Source organism: Chlamydotis macqueenii, chromosome 5, assembly GCF_036417535.1.
Source record: "Chlamydotis macqueenii isolate bChlMac1 chromosome 5, bChlMac1.mat, whole genome shotgun sequence".
Classification (NCBI taxonomy): Eukaryota; Metazoa; Chordata; class Aves; order Otidiformes; family Otididae; genus Chlamydotis; species Chlamydotis macqueenii.
In genome coordinates, this window is record NC_141560.1 from 34,019,785 (window position 1) to 34,043,253 (window position 23,469).

Below are 23,469 nucleotides of genomic sequence, written 5' to 3' on the forward strand. Positions count from 1 at the left end.
TCACTACAGTAACTAGTCTTTATTCTCACAATCAGCATCAACCATAATTCCAAGAGGGAAAGGTGATTAAAAATCCAGAGAATAGAGAGGAGAGGTTTGTTTGATGTGGTACAGTGCATTCTTGCACACACTTCTCTATAATAGGTGCTGAATTACAGGTCTTTATAGCCTCCAAAGTAGCATAGTGAATAGCTGCCTCAAAGACATAATAAGCAACCAATGCCTAAATAATCATTACAGATACTCCATTAACAGCATCTAACTGTGTGGCTTTTAACCATACAAATTGTTTTTTGACAGCTTGTAACCTTTCCAAACAGTTTCCTTTGGGCATTACACCACATTCAGATCTCATTTTAACTTTTGCTTTGTCTATAATTTATTACTTTCTTTGGAGACACATAATGTATTTCAGTAGAATGGATAAATTCAAATACAAGATTTTAAAAAATCAATTGCTGTTTTAATCTATGAAATCCTTGCTCTCTGGGAGATAACTAAAATCTGATGAAATGTAACAGGGGGAGAAAGGCTAAATGGTCTAGAATTCCTGAGGGTATCTGTTTTACCACAAGCAATATTTTTTTTCCTCAAATTATTTAATATAGGGCATAGCCAACTGAAAAAATAATAAAAGTAAAAACATATATAAATAAAATATAAATCCTTTAAGGCTGTTCCTAAGAGCCACAGACTTTGCATAACATAATAAATAACATGTTATAAAAGAGTTTAATGATGTATTGCAATGGGATAAAGAGCTAAGAAAGATGTACAGTAGTATCTTTTTTTTCCAAAAAGAGCCCATAATTACAAATCAGTAAAGATACATGACTTATGAAGAGCTAGAGGGCAAGCATGTTTTTCAGAAACCAGCGGAAATGTGTGAAATTAATCTGGGGGATGATGTAACAGTATTAGGTGATCCGTATTGGCTGTCACAGCCATTATCTCACTCCTGGGGAAACCATTTCCAGGAATAACATCCAGTAAATCAATATGTAGTACTAATCAGCATAGAAATACCACAATTTGAGCAGTCAAAATTTCTCATTTCTTTCAAGACATTCAACTATTTTTCAGCAGATTCAAGTACTTTTCCTAAAGATTTCGAGTCTATGTAACAGGTAAACATATGTGTCCAATAGATGGAAAAGTTATTTGAAACAATGTAAGCATTCACTGCTCACAAAGGTTCCTGTTCTTCACAGATGTTATTCAGTGGCTAGTCACACCAAAATTAACCATCATCGTTGAAAGAAGTACAAATCGGATGGGCACAAAAATCTTCTACTTAAAATCAACCGAAGAAGTTCTTTCCCATCTCCTGAATCTTTAAAAGGGTCACTAAATTTAGTATAGTTTTCATAAATGACAGGGGAAGTACAGTAAATCTTTATATAAATTGTGGAAATATCCCTCTCGGTATGAATCATGCTAAAGTCAGTGAAGGTACATCAGCATAAAATTAGAATAAGACAGTTATGAATCAAGTAGATTCACATCTAACTTGCATCTTACAACTGAGTTATACCACAGCTTGTATATCTGAGTAGCTGAAGACATAATGGCATATTTCTTCATTACATATAAGATAATAAATAAGCAGATATTCAGAATAAATATTGACAAGAAAAAGAGGTGCCAGTAGAAGAAATTGTTAGAAAGGACTAATAAAGATATAGAGAGCTAGAAAAATTGTAAGTATGAAAAAATCTCAGGTATTCTGTTATTTTCTGACCAGTATTCAGTGTTTTACTAAGGCTCCAGTCCTTTTTCTTAGTGGTTTTTTGTTGTTGTTTTGAGAGGAGGGGGTTGTTATCAAAAGCATGACTTGCAAATTAAGGTATTGAAAGTAGAAAAATCATAGTCAGACTATTCTGACACTTTCTTAAAGACTCCAACTTTTATTTCTGTTTAATTAATAGATATTTAATATCTCAGCATGCCCAGTACACAACTAGTGCAAGTATCACAGGCCAACAAGTAAACTGAGTTCTCTCTAACTTGATCAGTCAGTGTCAACATGACAAAAACAAAAAAAAAAATCCCTCTCTTAAACTTTGGAGGGTGAGAGCAGGAACCAGTAAAGTCTGACCTATTTCATTACATAAGACAGTTCTAATGACTGCAGACTAGTTCTAATTGACTTCTGTGCCAATTTGGAGTACTATATTATATACCATTCGTCATTATCAACAACAGGACATCACACAGTTCTAGTGTTACACAATTATTCTCTCTATTATTTCTTCTTCTAGTCCTTTCTCAACCTTTCAAACTTGGCATGGAAGCATAACTGTGTGAGTATTTATTCCAAGGTCTACTGCAGTGATATAATCTGGCTGAGATGCGACAAAGTTGAAGAAAGGCCAAGTCAACCAATATTATAGCTGATTAGAATTAATGGAAAGTAGTTTCTGAGATAACACAATACAAAAGCATTGCATTTGTATTACATCAAGCAATCACAGAGTGACATGACCAATTGAGGATATTATTTTTTTTTTTTTTTTTACAAAAGAAAAAAAAAGAGGGAAACTTGGAAAATCTAAGAGTGCCCTTAATTTACTGCTTCTGTCTTCATCTGGTACAGGTACAATTAGCTGTTTTTCTTCATCAAAGAAGGGCCAATCTGTCAATAGTTATGCAGCTAGATGTCATGAGGACAGTCATATATGTTATTCATATATTCTGGCAACAATAATTTTTAAAATTTTTGCTTTCCTAATTATGCTGTAAGTGTATCCCTTCAAATTGTACCAAATTATTTAAGCCCATTATTTTCTATTTCTGCTGCCTCCTTTAGGAGTTGAGGCCATACATAGTGGCCAAGCACAGTTAAATACAACCGTATGTAGATACAAACATAAGTAAATAAGGCTGTGTAAAGGTGTAAGAGACTGCGACTGAATGACAGGATAACAGGAAAATTCAGACTGGAAGGGGTATCAGTTCAACCTCATGCTCAATGCAAGGATCAGCTATGAGATCAGATCATATGACTCAGGGCTTTATTCAGTCAGGTTTTGAAAATAGTCAAAGAAGGAGACAACATAACCACCTGTGGAACCTGCTACACTGCTTGACTGTCTTTGTGGTGAAAAAGGTTCACTTTGTATCCAGTTTGAACCTTTCAGCTTACATCTGTTGTGTCTCATTCTTCACCACTGAGGAGTCTGGTTCATTGCCTTGATAACCTTCCCATAGGTACTATCAGGCTGCTGTTAGGTCCCCCAAAGTCATCTATTCTCCCAGCCGAAGAAGTTCAGTACCCTGAGCCTCTCCTCACAGGAGAGTTGCTCTAGCGCCTAGCCATTTAGGTGGTTCTCTGCTGAATTTGCTCCAGTTTACCAATGTATAGGGGAGTGGGAGGTGTCCAGAACTGAACATAGCATCTAGATATGGTCCAACAAGCACTCTTAGTGGAGGTGTATAATCACCTCCCTCAGTGTCCTGGTGCTGCTCTTTTGAATACAGGCTTGGGTGCTGTTGGCTTTCTCTGCTTCCTGAGCATGCTATTATTTCATGTGCAACTCGCTGCTCACACCCTGCCAGGGACCCCAAGTCCCCTTCCACAGAGGTACTCCCCAGTCAGTCAGCCTGACACTGCACTGCTGCAAGACTTTGCATCTGTCCTTGTTGCTGTCAGCCTATTTTTTCAGTGTGCTTAGATCCTTCTTGATGGAAGGCTTCCCCTTGACTTTAGTAATCAGTCCCCCAATTTAGGGTCATCTGCAAACTTTGTGAGAGTGTGCTCCATCTCCCACAGGTCAATTATAAAGATATTAAAGAGGATGGGTCCTAGTCTAGACCCCTGAAGTACTCCCCTTGTCACAGGCACCCAGGAAGACTACAACAAAGAAACCACCAGTCCCGTAATCAATCACCCAACCAGCATTTAAACAATTTAGCTGTTCACTCATTCAGACCATAACATCCTGATGTAGGTACAACAATATGAAAGACAGCATCAAAAGCCTTGATAAATTCAAGATTAATAATCACTTCTCCTCATCCAGAAATCCAGCCATTTGATCAAAAAGCCAGTCAGATTCATCAGACATGGTTTAGCCTTTGCAAAGGCATGCTGTTAGTGACCTTCCCCTGTATGTGTCCAGAAACATTCTCCAGGAGGCTCCATGGTTTTCTCATGGATCAATGTGGTGCTGACTAGTCTGCAGCTCCTCAGGCTAGCCTTTTCATCTTCTTTGAAGATGGGTGCAACATTTGAATTCTTCCAGTTGTCAAGGACCTCCTTAGCTGACAGGGACCTCCCTAAATTTCCACAACTTTCCAAAGATGGTAGAGAGTGGCCTTGCAAGGACATCAGATAGCTCTGTTAGCACCCTTAGATGCAGCATCTCATGTCCCATGGACTTGTAAGGGTCATATTCTCTTAAGTAATTCCTGAGCTGATCATCATACACCACTGGCAGTTCATCTCCTAGATGAAATAGTTGTCTAGGAGACTGTCGTGGATGAACTATTTCACACAGTTATGATTTAGCAACAATTTAAGATTTACTAATTGTGTGAGGTAAATTAAAGGTTGAATTTGGCAGTACTTGATCAATAACCAATTTAAAGATTAAGAAAGTGATTCAATGAAATATGTTATGATTAAAACAGCGACTTAATTACAGATTTGAGAATCAAAAGATTCACACTAACTTACTACAGGGTATCCTAAATCAGTATATATGTATGTATATGTGTATAAACACAAAACACACAAACACAGACAGAGATATTTGAATCCAATGAAATATCTATGTAGAGAGGACTAGCCTATAGTTAAAAGTTTCCTCTCTGTATGGATAGAGAGGTGAACGGAGACTAGCTTGTACTTAAAAGTTCTCTCTTCCTTCCTGAGTTTAGACTAAATACAGTGCATTGGCATTCCTCACCTGGCAATAATTGAGCCTCGAGAAATCAAACTTTGCCCTGGTCTTTTGTCAACTTTGCTAGTAGATGGTCCTTAAACCTCTTTGGTCTAAGACTATGCCTCAGAGGCCTCCCAACTCAGAGGAGATGCTGGTCACAGCCCACTGCAATCCAGGAGAGCTCAATGGGTCTCGCTTAGGGTGCTATTTATAGGGTCCAAGACAATTAACTTTTGTTAGGTACTTTTCCATTTCAGCCTGACTCAAATGATGAAATATTCTGGTGCTTTCCACTAGTGTTTCTGATATCACACACCTGCGTTTCAACTTGGGCCAAGATGTACTAGGTTGTCAGGAGAAGATCGACTGTTATTACTGTTCCCATTCTTTCCAGTACTGGGGGAAAATAGGAGCCAGGTGTGTCAAGGGGGTGCCTTAACGCTCCGGTTCACTGTGTTTGCAGTCTGTTCTGGACTTACCCTAGGTTGGTATGAGGCCCAGGAGGGAAGGAATCACACCAAGTGACTCAGGAGGAGGGGGATGTTGCACCATCACAGAGACCATGGTCATGAAGATAGAAGCAAAGAAGACACTTGAATAACTCATACTTTCCTGTGTTTGCTATCACTGGATAACCTGCTCCATTCAGCAACAGGCCCCCATTTTCTTTGTACAGCCTTTTACTACTGAAGTAGCAGTGTATGTTCATCCTCATCCATTGACGGCAGTCATCAGTGCCTCAGCAGTGCAAAAACATCCCTTCTTCCTTCAAATATGCAATAGTTTGACAAACACTAAAATAATAACAACAACAACAACCACCTTCCTTGTATTGAGTAGCTCTGGGAAAGTTCTGCCCAATGTTAAACTTCTACTCTTGAGACAAGTGTATGGAATGGACACTAACAAGCAGGAGCTGGCGTGATGCGGATTCAGTTCTGTATCTAAATCAAAATACTTTGATGGCAATGCTGTATCACAGAATCATTGAAACATGGCTTAAAGAGATGTGAAAACAGCTAGAACACTGCTTGAGCAGAATCCAACTATCTCTAAACTATTATGGTTTTGTTTAATTCACTTCTACAAATTTTACTGAGGAGGGTGCCTCCTCAATCTATTCCAATTGTTAGCCATCCTTACTATACTGAAGGTTTTCTTATGTTTACTTAAACACCATTTTAGCCAGTAAGCCAGACCATGAAAAAAAAAAAAAAAAAAAAAAAAAAAAAGAGAGAGAGAAGAAAAATAACAAGGCTTTCCACTTTATCTGTTTGACTCCATTGTTCCATCCCAGGTAAAACTTAACTTCGGTTAAGACAAACTAGATTGCAAGATGATCACAGCTGCAGAATAATAAACAACTTCTGCTTTGATAAAACCAGACACTTCCAAATATTACAAAGAGAAGTTAGTGTCACAAATGCAGAACAACTGCCGAGCTCATTTTAGCTCTGATCAAAACTCAGTCTGGATGCTAGTGCAGTGATGAATGGCATGATTTCTCCATTGCTTCTGTGCTATACATGATTTTCTGTTGGCACACTAGGTACTAATTAAAATGGCTATAATATACTCAGAAACTAAATTAGGTTAAAAATTAATTAAGAGACCAACTTTATACCTTTTATCATATATTTGTGTACATGTACATATAAATATTGCAGCCTACCTTCTCAAGTGATGGAAAACACCGGTCTTCTACTGAAGTCTGCAAGCCTACATCAGTAAAATGTCTAGCCTCATTTTACTTAAATGCACAGTATTTACATATTTATATGTATTTATTTTCTAATCACTACAATTTAAAGAGATTTATTGATAGCAGAAAGACAGCTAACTATGTCAACACATTCAGACTTTGGTTCTTAAGAGTCAAATAACTGCATCTACAATTTGGATCTAAATAATGTTTTTAAATTGCAGATTTCAGGAGGAAAAGCACGTACTTGACAACTGAAAAATCTGGACCTATGACTATTATATATCAACATTGTATTATTAAAAATTATATATTTCAGGGCCCTCCTAGAATAAGATCTGTGTAATTTGTTTTGTAATTTATTTGTCAACTTCTTTTCTGATTTCCAATTTCTCCTTTTCAATGGATTGCGATGTGCTTAAGTTGAAATGATTTTAAAAAACAGATCCAAATTCATTTCACTACTCCTCTTCTGGCAGTTTTCTGCTAGTTTTCCAGACAAAAGAAAAAGAATTAAACAAAGGACAAAAATAGTCACATACAGATTACCTTGACTTTCCTCTACACATAGTTTTTATTAAAAAAAAAATAAAATTGGATGACCGTTAGGTCACCTAGAGGATAGAAAATTAAACAGTGAATAAACAAAGTCTTTCATAATAAAGAAAATGATGGAACACAGATTTTCTCAGCATAACAAGGTATGGGATCTGGCTTCAGTACTTCACCACAATAGCCTAAATTAAGAACAGCAGAGAACAAGTTACAATCATACATGGTTAGGAAAAAAGGTTTTGTTTATAAACCATAAAAAGAGGTATGTTATCAGTTGGAAAGTTACAGTATTCTGAGATCAGTTTTAACAAAGTTTCCCTTGCAAAGCTTTTCCTTTCTCCCCATGTCAGCAACTTATCTATTTTTAAAAATCAGTTCATGGGTCTTTACCCTACAGAAATTTCCCCTCCACACACACACCGTAAGTAGGACAAAATATTATGGGGTTTTACAACTGAAATACTTTGAGAACAAGTGTTACTGCAGATGTATATTGGACTGGAAGATGTGCAATCCAAATCTTGATTGCATTTCAGTTAATCTTCAGTTTCTTTGAAAATAGATCAAAACAACTACACCTAGCAGGGTAAAAAACAAACAAACAAACAAAAACATAGCAAAAACCAACCACATAAATATGGAACATTTTTAGTAATCAGGGCTTGTTCCAAGTCTCATTGAAGGCTACCAGATTATGGCCACAAATTTCAGCTTTTTGTCCAAGCACTTGTACAGAATTACAATTACTACATAGTTATTTTTAATTAATTATAATACTCTACTTCCTACAGACATCCCACATTCTGAATTTGGCTAGTAAAATTGGTTCTCCCCTGCATTATTCAATTCCTAACTTCTCTGAGCCAAAGGCATTGACTCTTTCTTACTATTTCTAAATTATTAAAAAAAAAATCTTAATCCTGGAGTTTATTAGGATCTAACTGGCCTTAAGTTACTATTGACAAAAACAAAAAAAAAAAAAGAGAGAAGAGCAGAAAAAAAAGCTGCAGCAAGCAGGCAGCTTTAATAATCTACAGGCAGTAGGTGGATTTCAGCACATTTATCTTGATCAGAGGGCTGGGGCACCTCTCTTGTGAGGACAGGCTGAGAGGGTTGGGGCTGTTCAGCCTGGAGAAGAGAAGGCTCTGGGGAGACCTGATAGTGGCCTTCCAGTACCTAAAGAGGGCCTACAATGACAGGGGCATTAGTGATAGGACAAGGAGTAATGGCTTTAAATTGAAAAAGGGTAGATTTAGATTAGACATAAGAAATAAATTATTTACTGTAAGGGTAGTGAGGCATTGCAACAGGTTGCCTGGAGAAGTTGCGGCTGCCCCATCCCTGTAAGTGTTCGATGATCATTAAAGTCTCTTCCAATCCAAACAATTCTATGATGGCATGATTCCATGATTTGACTTATATATTTAAACTACCTGATTTCTAAAAGCAGTTCTAAAGAAAATGGTCAACTTAAGACAGCCCAATTCCACTGTGCATTCTGTCATGTTCCAAAATAATAAAAGAGAGTGTTTCCAAAACAGGGAGAAGAGTACTGAGAATTATAACCTAGTATTAAAGAGCACCATAGAGAAACATCTTCCAGTTTTATTTCATTTGTTAGCAAACTGCTTTGCTATTATATAGAGGTAAATTGTCTGAGGATCCTAGGACATTTGAGAATGCTTGAAACCCCTCCATTTTTTTTTAACTCATAATTTCATAAAACTGCTTACAGACTTTCCTACCTTTTAAATATCCCTTCTCAGTGGCACAATTGCAGACTTCCAAAAATTGCTAAATTAAACTAAACTAAACTAACTAAAGCCTTGAACTTAGCAGTTAAAGTAATTTACACGTTAACCAGCAACCATCAGTAAATACTGTAAAAATCACTGAGGCTGCTCAGATTAAGGAATGTTATTTTGGATTTAATCTGAACACTCGAAAGATAGATACAGAATACAATGAATTAAAGTTATACTTAAAAAGGAATTCCACATATTCTACAGATATTGCACTAAACAAAACTAAAAGCAGCATTCACTCTAAGAATATATTCAAATGCTTATAAGAGAAGCAATAGTGAAAATCTGATGAAATAGAAAAGTAAAGGTAGGACCTACATAAGAATCAAACACAGTTAAAAGAAAAGAAAATAGCTGGTTTTGGTATTCTAAAAAAGAATCTGGGAATCTGGTCCAAAACATTGATTGGAAAATATAATTACATTTAGAGAAGGAAAAGAAAAACAACAAAAAAAAATGCCTGCCCAACTACTTACTGAGTCGTTTAACTCCCAAAATCAATTAAAATAATAGAATAATTTATGATAGTAAATACACTACAAAATCTAAAGACACAGCCATTCTAGCTTATATGTTTCCCAAACACTTCTAAACTTAGACCGCTCACACAAGTAAATGATGTTTAGAATATGCCAACAATTACGTTGATCCAAGCGACCTAATCTTAGAATTGGGAGCAAAATGGAAATCAGTGGTTGCATGCAAACTAAGGATGATGCTAGAAGTATTGTGATGCAAGAAGGTGAACACTGGAACAGGCTTCCTAAAGAGGTGCTCAATGCCCCTAACCTGTCAGTGTTTAAGAGGCGTTTGGACAATGTGCTTAATAACACTCTTCAACTTTTGGTCAGCCCTGAAGTGGTCAGGTAGTTGGACTAGGTGATTGTTGTAGGTCCCTTTCAACTGAAAATATTCTATTCTGTTCTAGTCTGTTTTAGAAGTAGCACCTCTGCCGAGCCAAGTTCTGGTAATTGAATTAACTCCCTGTGTACTATGCCAAACTGATGCAGCACCTCTTCACATAACTAGCACTTACTTTTTACTTAAGGATGCACTTTTGGAAAGGACAGTCAAAACACCTGATGGCACTCAATAGGACCAATATCTGGTGACTGGCTGAGGGCCCTGAATCACAGCTTCCATTGACTGGCAGCACTGGTGCACCCTGAGATCTGGCAGACACCACCTTAACCACAAGTATAAGCCTTGGTCTTTACTGATGTCAGTACCACTGATATCCTATAGCCTCAGCCATGCAGAGGCAGATGGTTTTGCCTGCCAGATCCTACTGCATCTAATGGAAGCTGCAGCCCAGCTAGCACTGAGCTGAGAACCATACTTGACTTTCGCAGCTTCAAGTATAGCATTGAGTTGATGCAGATCAAGGTGAAGATATTTATTAGAGGTCTTTATGTTTTCACTATATTGATTTCCAAGCTAAACATCTTTACCATCTGCAATACAGGGATTCTTAACATGACTGTGAAAACAAAATGCATGAATGTGCCTAACAACTATAGAGCTCTAGGAGCACTGTAAATAGATCCAAAATTTAATGGAGAGAGTTGTCTCCAGTGTACCTGCACTGCTCTCTTAAAGAAAACAGCTTAAGTACCGTTTGACTTCACTGCAAATAAGAACTAGACTGTTAGCTAGCAAAGTGGCTACACAGATGTACAAAATCTAACATCCCAGGGTACAAAAGAAAAAGAACATTCAGTGCCTAAACTACCTGAAGTTAATATCCAGCCTACAGCCCTAAATTGAAAAAGTACATAAAAATACTAGAAGACTAAGAAAATAAATACCAATTCCCTTCTTTTATCTCTTCAAGGTCTTCTATTGTACTACCTGAAAATACAACCTGCCTGCCTGTCTGCAATTATATATCAAATGCTACTTGAAGGCAGTAAGCATCGCATTCCCATAATGATTGATGACAGATGTCCAATCAGGTCCTTGTTACTGGGGTCTGGAGCAGGGTGGGATCAGCAAAGCAGCTGCCAAAGGCCATAGGCAAAACCGAAGGAAAGAACAATGCAACTTCACAATTAGGGAGTCTCTGGGGTGTGGGAAGAGAATGATTTGGGCCTCTTCAGATTATTGCAAACCTGTTTTTGTTTAGGAGAGAAAAAAGCTTTGTGCACTTTCAAGTTACTGACCAATTTTTTGTCCCATAACTATTCTTTAGAACCCCTAGGCCACTGTATCAGCTGCCATATGTCTCTCGCATTAGATAGCCTGGACCTTTTCCATCAGCTGCAACAAACTTTCAACACATCTGGTATACGCTTTTCTCATCAGCTGCTATGAGCCTCTGTGCATAATGACTACCAATTCCTTCCGTTGGCTGCTATGCTCTCTGTGGGCCCTAGTGAATCTCTCTTAGCAACTACAGCAGCCTTTCACAATATGTAATTAAATTAACATTTCTAGCCTGCATAAACCTTGTGACAAAGAAGTCTCAGCCAGCCCTTCCCCATTTTTTCCTCACTCCTTGCACTTGTCCCTTCCTTCTGTGATGCTGTAAGAGAAACTGATGTGACTGAAAACTAGCCGGGGGGAAAAAAAAAAAAAAAAAAAAAAAAAAGGGAAATCATTAGCTAAATCAGTTCCTCAACTGGTTGATTTCATACAGTCATGCTGGAGAGAAAGCAGCATACTCCTGGAACAAGTGGCTAAGGATAGGGTCAGGGTCCTTTTTCTTTTGGCAACAGTGGCAGTTTGTTCCAGCTCAACATTTTAGCTGAACTACAGCCTCAGGCTGTGATTCCACAACAGTTTACATCAACGTGAAATGTCACCCTTGGAGTCTCTCTCCCTTGCTGTGTTTCAGGAAATACACTAGCAGGAAACTGTCCTTATAACAGAAAATAAGACATGTAAAAAACATTTGCCGATTTTCTTTTCCTGAGCTACTTCATCACAAGATCAGATGAGCATCAGTGTCAACGCAAAAGACAAAGGAAAAGGGTTGTATCACAATCCCAGGGCCAAAGCGGGCAGGATCACAGAAGAGCAGACACAGCTTGGCTTCAGCTGCAATAGAACTGCTGCTTGTGGTTTTTTGCCAGAAATTTTATGCTGTCACTTCACTGAAGACCTGGTCTGCTTTAGATTCTGTCACCTGCAAAACTTCTAGAGTGACCTCAGAGGCATCACCCCAAGGCCCTTGGTGAGGTCTATGATACCTGTTGTAGTTGGACAGTGATGAAATTGGGGTGTACCAATACAAACTCAAAATAATCTTGGGGAAAATATAATCAATGTCCATTTTACAAATGAAAGAGCATTTTCATACTTGAATAAAATACTGTACACATAACTACATTAAATGGGTATTTAGAGAACAATTCATAAATGGAAAGCCATTTATCAACAAGCAAAAAAATACATAGGTGATCATTGATGCTGAGACTAAAATAATTTGTTATCAGAAGATATATAATTAAGATTGAGGAAAAAAAGGCAGTGACTAAAAATCAGAACTATTGCATTTATTATAGGAGAATAATAGCTGAAAGACAAGTAAACTTTAAATATTCACAGCATACTTCTAAAAATAAACATGTTCTTAAGAACAAACTATAAGATTTTATACATCTGTCAAGTCATACTGCTTTTTTTTTTTCAGCTGAGCTATAAAAGAAACCAAATTCTGTTAACAATTAATTGTGAGATTTCAACTACCACTTACCTTTGGCTAACGTACAGTAAAAAGAAAATGTCTACCTTGGGTAGTTTTCTAATGATGGTGAGGGAATAATTATTCTGCCTCTACTGTCACAGTTCAAATCCCAGAGCTCAGGTAAAGATTAAAATTAATTTAGACTACCTTGTAGTTAAAGTTAAAGTAATATACCTAGTAATTAAGATAACAAACCACTGCAGAATTACATATAGAAGATGATTCCTTTTGTTTAAGCTTTTAGCACCATGTGGAAAAAAAGCTGGCATTTAAAACATCTGTAAAACAATCCCAACGTTCATCTGTTTTAATATAGCAGATTTATTTACATAAAACATAGCTCTCTATTCACTGGAAAAAAAAATTGGACATAATCAACATCTGAAGGTTTTCATGAAAAAGCAAAATATTTATAATGAGAGATTATGCAATAAAAGGACAAGGGTAGATTATTAGAAGACTTCAGATGTTTACATATCCCTATCTACATAAGCTGTTACACATTAATTGACCCTACCTGATAAAGAGCAGTCCAAAATACTAATCAAGAAAGACTACTATCGAGTAGGAAGGAAGAAAAAAACAACAAAAAAAGTGCCATAGTCTCTGAAAAACAAGTACTGATTTCATAATACTGATCTCAATCTTGTCTGAGAGAACATAAATGGAAAGTAGACCAAAATCTTGAGGAAAAGAATTTAACTTTAGTTATTTCAAAAGCTAAACTCCAGAGAAACAAAAATGTAATGGTAGAAAATTATCACAAAGGTCTTAGGTCTCTGCTGGAGTGCAAAAGATTGACCTTACCTTACAATTCATTCATTCCTATGTTAAAATCAAAACAAAACAAAAAACATTGGCATTCAGATAATTACCAGCAAGTGACTGAATACAGGAGAAACAATAGAGAAATGTGAAAAACACTAACTTCAGTCAGAGCAGCAATTATGATCCCCTTAGGTAAATGTAGGTTTGAATGCACATGCACATTAGTCTTTACCCTGGTAAGGGTAAAGACTGACTCAACAGAGCATAAAGGTCTAATGTTATAAGAAATCACATAAAAAGTTGGTGATTTTATCCCAAATGCTCAATAGTCAAATCATACCTGCTAAACAACCAACCTGAAGAAACATTTCATCAACTTCATTTTAACATTAACAGCTTTCCTCAGCAAAAGTGAAAATGACCAACTGTTCAAAGGAAAATGTAGAAAATTGTAAAAGAAAGAGATCTAAAGCCACAAGATGTTCAGAACTAACAGAAGACATACAAGAATAAAGGTCCAAAACTGAAGGTCCATGAAGTGATAACAATATTCAGTAAATATGCAATTAGAGCCTTGTTTTAATAAAATATTCAAAAAAGTTCAGCTCAAAAAAAAGAAAACCTCACCCCAAACCGTCCAGGTAGTGTTCTGCCTGCCGGTATACTGTATTCTTTGGTCCTGTATTTTATATTGGGACTACATCCATTGCGTTACTTTACTTTAAGGAAATTCACTAGTTGGAAAAATAAAAATGTTGAGGTCTTAAAAAGATTTAAGGTTGAGGAATGGCAATATTACATTATTTCTTTAAGTCAACAGTTTTAGGAGAGAAAAAGTTCCACGTTATTTTATCACAGGCTTTTTTACCACTTGTACAAATTATTTTAGTTTACAAGCCCAAAGATTTTTTTATTGCTTTGTTGATACAGTGTGTCTGAATTCAATACAAGAACAGGTCAATTTTTATTTCAAAACGACTTTCTCAAAAATCACAAACAAATCATCTCACTTAAAATAATCACTGTTGTGAAACACAGGCATTAAATTACACATATATATATATTATTAAACACGTGTAACAATTAAGGATAACATAATAGCAATTTTACCATTTACTGAACAGTTACAATCAATCCTTGAACAGCTTTCTTAACAGTTCATTGATAAAAACAAGTAATTAATCTCATAAACTATTTGTTTTTCTTCATTTCACAGAAGTCAGCTTTCTACTGCCTCTGAAAACTTTCACCCAGTTTTCATACCCAATCACTTACTTCACAATAAAATACACTAATTGGGCCAGAAGAGAGAGAATTAGTCCTTTTCATCCCCTTCCTTCCTTCCCATCCTCCTTATAAGCTTCTGTGTTCATACTGGTTATGAACATCTATTAATGCTTTCCATCAAACAGTACCAAGCACCTGCCACCTGAACATCACAGTTTCTTTATGCATAAAATGCGCATGAGAAATCTTGTAAATAATAATTCAAATGTATCCAAAATGTTTATAACTTCTCAGTGTTTCTTGGACATTATGACAATGTATTGTACTCAACCAGCTCAGCTCATAAGTTGACAGACAAGTCCCATCAGAATACATGTTTGCTAGAAAAAACTGCTTTCATCTGTCAAATCTGAATGCTACACAATGGCAATGGTGTTATGTTCCATCCTTTAATAACTTAAATATTTCAGTTGATGATTTGTAATCTCACTAATCCTATTTTGTCAGATAAAAATAATTTAAAAATAAATTAGTCTTCAGATATTAGTTTCTCTCTAAAATGCTGCTTATTGCTTTTTTAAACAGAAACTTGTAGACAAACATATTATTCATCTCTTTCATGAAAGTTGGTGCAGAAAAATGTGTTGGCCCTCATATAGAAGTTTGTATTTTATAATATCTTATTTTATTTCAAAATCCAGAATCAAATTCTAGCAGAATAATAGATTTCTTCATAAAAAGAAGTTATATCAAAACATCTAATGATGTACATACCATTTTACTGATTGATAAATGTGTCCAATAAGTAGTCTTGCATGTATTATTCATAAGATGCAATATTTTTACCTTCACTGCACAAAGGTGAAATAATGTAAAGCATATTTTTTTGTCACTTTGTTTTAATAAGCTACAGTATTCAGCTAGAGTGCTGAGAAAAATACATAGATTTCCCCTGAACCTGTTTGACATGTTACTATCTTGCTTCAACCCATTTTTCTTAACTTCAGTTCCTTCCTTAAGTTAGAAGGAGAAAAACATGTGACTTGTATGTTATGGAATTTTCTAGTAAACTCAAGCAAACTGCATTTGCTCCAGCTTTCATTCTGTTTTTGCCATATCTGACATGCATCTGAATTACCAAGCAAAAAAAAAAAACATCTAAATAGACTCCAGATGACAGTTGGACTTAAGTTCTGCCCAGCAGTCATTAAACTTATCCAAATTACAAGTTTTCACAAATATAGCAGCTTTTGCTTTTAAAACATGTGACTGAGAGAAAAATGGACAGAACACTTTAGCCAAGTGCAGTAAATGACAGCAGTAAGAGAATACTCAAGAAGTCCCTTAATAATACTTCCAGACATCTCCAAATTCAGCAAAATCTTTGCTACTCTAGTAAAGCTGCAGCAATAATTAATTTTTAGTTTGGTCAAGAGAACATGTTTTGAATTCAACAGATATATTTGTTCTTGGTTTTCTTCACAATCACAAAACAAAAATGTTCCAACTACTATCTTCCATTTGGAGCAAACACAATATTTCAAAGACATTAGGAAGAGATTATAACCTCTTAGAGGTTTATTCACTGGGTACAGTACTTACAGATATTTGATTCTAATTCTCTCCTCTGCAGGGAGGTGGAGATGGGCCCATATCACCTCACATCCCCAAGATTGTCCCAGACCTTTATAGGGATATAGGGAATTCTAGGGGATACAATGTTCTCAATTTATGCTGACTCTGTCCTGTTCTCACACAAAAGGAAATGAAGGAGTCTCACTCATTATGGGAGCACATGAGCACTAGATCTCTTATTTGCTATTTTAATTATGTATACATTTGTATAAAGTTAAACTGCCTCAAGCTGTGGAACACGGGGAGACTGAGTTGTTAGCAAATTTTTTTCTGGAACAGGATTCTGGGCAAAGATGAGAAGGATTTGAAACCTCATTCACAGCACAGAGTGTCCTCTTCTTTCTTAAAGAGCATGCTGACATTCCTTCATTTTTTTTGTTGCAAATGTACCAGTTCCTATGGAACACTTGCATACAAAGTTCTCTCTAATTGGTAAATTCTGGTGTCTTCCTGGGAGGTGAGTTGAAATTCCCCAATATAGAATGGAGTCTCCAAGTTCCACATTTCAGTTGAATGACATGGCACCATCTATTTAGCTTCAGCTGCTAAAAGAAAAAGGGTAAACATTCCCAAAAAGGTTACATGGCAAATTCAAACTAAATTGACTGTGTAGTTTTGATGTTCCCAGAAACAACTTTTTAGCAATTTTCAGCAGATCTACCGTTCATTACAATGTTCTTGACCAGTTCTAATATACAGAACTGTATTCTCAAGCCTGCACTTACTTCTTAGTATCTTGATCATCAATAATTATATGAAGAAGTCATAGTTTTACGTCATATATTGCATAGCCAACTACAAGCTTTGATGCAGTTTATACATAAATCCTTCCGAATCTATGTGCTAACACTAAAGTCTTGTTTAATCACTCTTTTGTCTTTGTTCTAGCTGTTGCACAATATCATGCTGATTATTTTAAAATAGTTTTTAATTAGTTATCTTCTTTAGTGTAGATAATATACTGTCAAGTGGTTAGCAGCAGCTGTAGGTAACGCGCTCCACTACATCTACTTTATGCCCTGGATTGGAAAGCTAAATAAAAAATGTCCTTTTTTCAGAAGAAAGTTATATTTAGAAACTAGTCCATACCCATAAATGTGTACTGAGCAAACTAAAGATTTTATTTCATTTTCTTCATAGGTCAGTTTGTGACCTCCAGACCTAGTTCCTGCCCCTTGCTGTTTATGGCTCTTTCTTGACAGTAGCAGGCTGAAGCTGACTTGAGTCTCACCAGTTTCCACTTTCCAGTGTGGTATATGCTTAGTGTTTCGTGCTGGAAGCAGTGTTTTATATGAGCAGAGTCCTTTGGTCTTTTAGGTCCTAATTATGACTGAGATCCTGAGTGGGATATACCCAGTATTAACAGCAATTGCTAGTCTACCATTAAAAAAATTTCTTCCTGCTGGCAGCTTCAACAGAGAAGCAAAGAATCAGTTGAGTATAAAGACTAAAGAAGTTCCTGGTATCCACAGTTGATCTTTTCAGGAGAAAATTAAGACAATGAGAAGACTGTTAAACTTCTTGCAGTTTGAAATCATAGGATGAAAGTTAGAACTGGTTTCCAAAGCATCAGCTTTTGACCAACAATAAACTCACTTGAAAAAGAATATATTATAGTGTAGTTAATCTTTTAAGTGCTTTATATTTACTTAAAAGGCAATCTGATATAATTTACTCTAAGAGTTCAATGATATTAGGCTATATACAGAAAAAAAAAAAGAATAAGTATACACAGAGGTACTGCAGTCATTTTGTATAAAATCTACTATCTGCTGGAAGAAAGACAGTAGATATTAAGACCTAGTATAAAACAATCTATGAGAGTATGAAGGAGTGGAGGAAAATCACCAAATTAAGTAACTTATACCTAAAAACAATTTCTGATCTGAATTACCATTGACAATTGTCCTCAGTATTCCAGGATAATTTGGGGAGAAATTATGAGGGATTCATTGAGAGATTTTAGAAACCTAATGTTTTCTTTTAACCAATTTTCATCTCAGAAATTCTTATTGCCATATGACCTTTAAAGTCATTGTCAGAAACAGATACCAATATTGGATGCATTAGAAAATCTTGTTGAAAAGGATTCCAGTTCAGTAAGTTAACTGAAATCAACAAAAATTCAGTTTTCCACCAGAAGTGAGCTCTACATGGACAATTATGAAATTAAGTTAAATTAGTCCTTTCTCTTGGGGAACTACTGTTAATTAGGATCAAAATTTAACATTGTTCTATAGGCAACTTTTCTACAAACTCTGTATTAAAATACATTGATAAATCAGTGACAGAGTTTAAAAAACAGCAGCATCAATGGAATAAATCATAGAATCATAGAATGGTTAGGGTTGGAATAGGGTCATTAGTTAATGAATGGACAAGCTCATTGCATTTAAAGTTTGACTTTATCACCCACAAGTGACATGATTCATACACTGTAAATACACAAACATACTGTTCATTATTTTTACTTCTATGCTATATATAGAAAGCATCATACTATAGTGAAAATGCATTAATGATGGTATTATCACCTGAAAATCTCACACTTCTAATGAGACTTTGTGCTCATTAATGTTGCCTGTAGAAATTTTTCAGTGAAAAGAGTATCTCACAGCAATTCAATACTACAGAGCACATTTTTCCAAGGATTTCCCAATTAAAACATGACACTAGTTTTTTATTAATGTGTTCAATAGAGAGCTCAGTAAAAAAAAAAGAAAAAGAAAAAAAAAACCTGCCATACTGCTTTTAATTTAAAATAAACATTCTACAGTCAACATAAAATAAATTTCAAACTGATAGAAAAACTTGGTTCAGAGACTTAACAAAGACCTTCCTGCATGAGCACTATTATGTTTGAATGGTAATCTTACACAGCTAGTGTTTTCTTAATGTCCTGGGGAGCCTGATCATTGTAAATTACCTGTGACATCTCATTAATCCTCTTTTTCCTCACAAACGCATAATTAATGGTAACATTGACAATAATACACAAATTAGCTAAGTGACGCTTTATGGTGTTGGTTTTGATTAACGTCAGGAACCCAAAAATGACATTAATGTAATGCAGATCCCAAAAGGCAACCTGCACTTTGACCTCAGACATACATTTTGTTTGCACCATCACAAAGATTAATCCTTCCCTGGATGAAGACAAGACAAAACTCTGGCCACTGGCATTGCGTGCTGGGCTGTCGCTGAAAAACAAACTGCCTCAATTGCATTTGTTTAAGAAGGAAATCTTAATGCATAGAAAACAACGGCTTAGTGTCATTTCCTATTGTCTTGTTAGGACAAAGATAAATGAGCCACTGTCATGACTTAGATCAACTGCTTCTCTGCTAACTTCTATTATTTGCTTATTTATGGACTAGTGTTTAATTAAAAGTATACCTAGATACAGAACTGCACAATAAAGTTATGTAAAATGCTTTCTCACTTAATGCATGCTTGTTTAGGGGATCAACTTGTGTTTAAAGTACCCACATGTTGTGGTAGACAACTGATGTTATAGGTATAAACAGGTAGCGCAAGAATGCTAAAATGAAGCAATATCCCAATCTTAGCTTGAACTAACAGGATAAAAATGTACAATTTATCTCAATAAATAAAAAAGGCCAACTGTTTTCAGCATATATATTTTTTTCAGAGTATGTATTTATATAAACGTATATATGAATATATGGATAACTAAAGGTATCTGGCTCAAAACAGTTAAAAGTCTCATTCCTCAGTTTAAAAGCACTGTTTGCAGCTACATCACCATGTTAGAAAATAAGGTTAATTATGACTATATACTCTTACACTCTTTAAATAATTTCAAAATTTAACTGATGTCACAGAATGCACTAAATCACAAAGAAAGCCATAATTTTTTTGCAACGTATAGCAGTCTAGTTTACTTTTAATAAAGGAAATTCTCTCATCACTTCTCTCTCATTACACTTTTTGCTGAACAAGCTTATCTGTAAAAACCAATGAGTGATTTAATTAGAGTTAACATTTTTACATTCATTAGATTTTGTTAGTCAAAATACATAAGCAGACTTTCCTAAAAAGTGTGGAACAGTATTTAGATGTCCCATTGCAATAAAACACAAAACTGTCTTCAATTAATGAGATAATTTTTAATATCTCTACATTTATATGGGTTCATTAATATAGACAGATGGATAGGTGTGGGTTTATCATGAACATGACAGAAAGGAGGAATGAAAAATTATACAATACTATACATCACAAAAATATTTTAACACCACAAATACAAACAGAAATTAGTAGTTCAAAACTGAATAATAAAAGATATGCCAGGTAGATAAAACCTTCCCAACATTTTCAATGTTTTTATTATAATAAATGCATATAATATAAATAGCATATATATTGTCAACCTCTCAGCTTTCAAATATCTTGTCAGCTGATCTTAACTCTGCTGAATTTAAAACTGCAATGGATACTTGAAATAACTTGTGTATCTTGTGAACATTATCTTAAAGTTTAATTTATCACTGGTGTAAATTTTAAAGTATTTTATGCAAAACACACTAAACTTTCTCTAACTCACAAGTACATTTTAAAAGCACTGTGGAATTTAAGGGGCAAAAGGGAATCCCATAGAGGCCATATATTTACTCTAACTAACCAAGACATAAATCCAGATTACTGCAATAAATTATTTTTATTATTTGAACTGAGTAAGTACAGTATCACATTTGAAAGACATTTGAGTTTAATTCATATCTTAAAATTGACAAAGATAAACAACCACAGCTACACCCACTGAAATGCACTAATGTACACAGGAGATACAAGCTGGACCCTGACGCAGAGACAAATCTGTTCTTTATATCATCATTGTGGCATAAGGTCATTCAAAATGTAATTGTACTTTCTTTGCAAAACATAAAAAATTATCTGGTTGGAGCTGCACATTTTAAATGGCTTTGTCTGTGTAGTAATCCTTTATCAGGTTGTAGATCCTAGTAAATTCTTTGTTTCATACATGGTTTGCTGGCAGACTACAGTAACCATTTGCTACTTTTACTTTGCTGACTTAATATTCAGCCAGATACAACAAAATCCTCCTAAATACGTGTCTGGAAAGAAACCAGTCCACTTTTAACCCTTCCAAGTTATCTCAATTTCCTCTTCACCACAGGTATGATTAATATTACCCTATTAGCCTGACCGTGTCATTTTATTCTTTCAATTCCATGCCAGCCTTGTAGAAAGCAATCTGTCAAGACATACATTTATAGAAATGATTTGTTTCAATGTTTAAGTGCTGCACATTGACTTTTAATACTTAAAAATGGTTACAGAAAACTGATTTTTAAAAGTCTATAGAATTGTGTGTACATGTATGCATATGTAAATAAGTTAGTCTGCAAGGAAAAATAATTTTCTCACAATTCACCCAGCACTACTACTCTAGCAGTTTCAAAATATCTTATTCTAAAACACAATCTTTTCAATCTAAAATTCTGGTTTGTTGTCATATCTTGAAATTTAAGATCTACTTGAATTCTACAGCTGAGTAATATCTACGGTTAGGGCATTTCCTTATTCCACAGTTTTACACTAACCTGATTAATACGACAGGTCCAGAAGGCAAAAAATAGCAATGTCGGCTTAGGTTTCCTTTATAGTTTAACATGACCAAAATATTTCCATAAACATGAAAGAACACATACATTGGCTAAATAATGGATTGTTTTATCTCCACAATATTCTGTAATTCATATAAATATTTGCAAAAAAGTAAATACAAAGCTTTATGCTTTAAACATACACATATATATGCTCATATACATACACATACATATGTGTTTACATACATTTGTATACACACACATACATATATAGATGCTTAAACACACACACAGGCAGAGGCACTTTTCCCCAGCTGGATTTAACATATATGTCTGTAACTCTACATTTCATCATAGAGCACAGTACTGTATTTTCAGAAAAGGTACTCAGCATCACGTCAGCATCTTATCTAACCTTCTATTCACAGAAGAATAGCTCTCAGAAAACACAACACTCCACATTTCAAGTACTTAATACTTATTTTACCTCAATAAACAATTATTTCTTACAGTGACAGAATAAAATAATTACCATTTTAGACATGTCAGCATTTACCTGTTGCTCTGTGAAGTACTGCACAGTGACCAAATGCTTAGTTACTTAACCTAGTTGTGAGTTGAGCAATTATTTATATAAACATTCTTAACACGTTCATCTGCAGGTGTTTCAATTTGCTTTTTAAGTAGTAATAAAAAAAAATTAACATCAAATCCAAACCACATGATGCGCACATGCCTGTTTTGGGTTTTGTCCTGATTTTTTAGGGGAGAGGTAACAACCCTATTGAGACTGTAGTTTATGAAGGACTTTAATGAGATTTCTGACTATATTTTTTTACCAAGAATGTCAAATAAGCTTCAAAAGCAAATGTAAACTGTAATGCAAGTGACACATACTAAAAATAACCCTATAAATATGTTCATTCTGTTTAGATAGTCTCCTGAGTTGTAAAAAGTGAGACTGCTTAGCTTTATTAGATGTTTTGGAGAAAACTAATTTGGGGGAAGTAGGCCACTGACAGTGTTCTACTGCTGTAGTGATTTACAGTGAAGCCATCCATTTTCTAATCTTCCATAGTATCTTATTAATAATTAGGCAAACTTATACCAAGCCTTTTTCAGGAAATTTTTAGATAGCATAAACATATAACCTCCTAATAAAAAGGATATAGATAATTTTACCTTTTAAGCTAAGGCTATGAATAAGCTGTTTTGCTAAAACAAAGCTACACAATATTTCAAAGAAAAATTTCCATTCCATTTTAGCCTGTCAAAGCAGTTCCAGTGTTTCTCACAGCACAGCAGTTATATCTTAATACAAATCTGCTTATTGAAGGATTATTTTTTAAAATGTAAAGAACACAAAAATTTGTGAAAAAGCAAGCTGTAAAAGTTCTACATTTCAATTTATTACTGTTTGAAAAAAATATAATCAAAGTGGCTATTTTGAAAGCTGCACCACATCATATGAAAGAGTACAAATAAAGGCGAAGATATTTAAAGCCTTCTTGTATAATCTGAGGGCTTTAAAATTTCATCTTTCCACATCTGAAAAATTATATTAAGCAGAATGTTAACATTGGTTGCATTTTTGTGTGTTTGTGCCCAA